Source organism: Bison bison, unplaced genomic scaffold (genome assembly GCF_000754665.1).
Source record: "Bison bison bison isolate TAMUID 2011002044 unplaced genomic scaffold, Bison_UMD1.0 scf7180017864529, whole genome shotgun sequence".
Lineage (NCBI taxonomy): Eukaryota > Metazoa > Chordata > Mammalia > Artiodactyla > Bovidae > Bison > Bison bison.
Genome location: NW_011495079.1, coordinates 1,557,166 through 1,558,593, shown reverse-complemented (window position 1 = coordinate 1,558,593; position 1,428 = coordinate 1,557,166).

Sequence of the window (1,428 nt, the reverse complement as noted above, 5' to 3'; positions counted from 1 at the left end):
GGATGCCCCTTGTGTTGACCAGAGGTGGGACCCTCACATCAAGGCTCAGGGAGCACAGAGGGTAGATGAGCACATGCTGCATTTCCTGACATCTGGGTTTCAGACAAACTGAGGATCTGGGAAAAGGGGGTGTAGCCTCAGGTGAGCAGAAGGAAGAAGCCCAACTCCTCCAGGGTTTCAATTTGAGGACCCTGAGGGAGACTGAGGGGACCCTGGACCCCAATCAGAGGAGACCTCAGAGAAGCCTGTAGCTGCTGTCGGTCCTTGGTGGCCCTGGGACACGATGAGCCCAAAGTGCGTGGTCGCACTTCCTGACATCCGGGTCTCTGACTGGAGACCTCGCATATGGGGCGGGGCCTCAGGGGGGCCGATTCCCAGGTCCTGGAAGGTTGAAGACCCTGAGGACCCTGAGGAGGGACTAGAGGACCCTGGACCCCTAATCAGAGGAGACCTCAGAGAAGCCCATCTCTGTTGTCAGTCCAGGGCAACCGTGCGGGCAGGATGAGCGCAACAGGCATGCGCTGACCTCCTGACATCCGGGTCCTCAAGAGACTGGGGTCCTGGTATAAGGGGCGGGGCTTCAGTTGCGGAGAGGCGAGAATCCAGGTCCTGTGCGGAGGCGAGGTGAGGTGCTTGAAGGACTGGGGGGACCCTGAGTGAGGACCGACAGAACCCCACAGATCCCCACCCCTGTAGTTGGCCCTGGGAGACTTTGCGGTGAGAGCACACTCGGCCTGTCTGACTTCATAACATGCGAGTCTTAGAGCGACTGGAGGCCTTGTGAAAGTGGCGAGGTCTCAAAATGGCGGACGGGACAGCCCTGGGTGCTGCCTGGAGTCCAGGCTCCATGCAAGGAAGGACTGAGGCGGTTAGACCCCAACAGGGAGGGATCTTGACCCTTACAAGAGGGTCTTGGAGGGCCCAGAGTGGGGTGAGCAGGGTGAGCAGTTTCTTGACCTCTGGCTTAGGGACCTCGGGAGGTGAGGTTTTACAGGCGGAGGCTTCAGGTTGGCAGAGGCTGGACTGAGCAGACCCCCTCCCCTGTGGTCAGTGCTGGGAGGCCAGGCAGGACATGAGGAGGAGCTGAACCGAGCATCTCCCTAGCCTAGGACCCGTGCGAGGCCCTGGGCAGGTGCGGCCACATGTGGGGCCCCTCAGCGCTTTCTGTTCGGGCTTGTGTCTTGTTCTGTTTCCTTCTACTCCTCCAAAGGGGACGGTCCAGGCCATACCAGGAGAAAGGTGAGCAATACAAGGGACCCACCACACAACTGGGTGTACTCACAGAGTCCACCCCCTCCTACCAGCACAGAAGGCCCAGGGCTGTGCCACAGTACAGCCCTTAGCTGTCACCTCCATTTCTCTCACAGGAGCTCCAGGAACCAGGAGGCGAAACCAGAGGTCTGAAGCCTGTGTTCTGAGTTCAGAGAG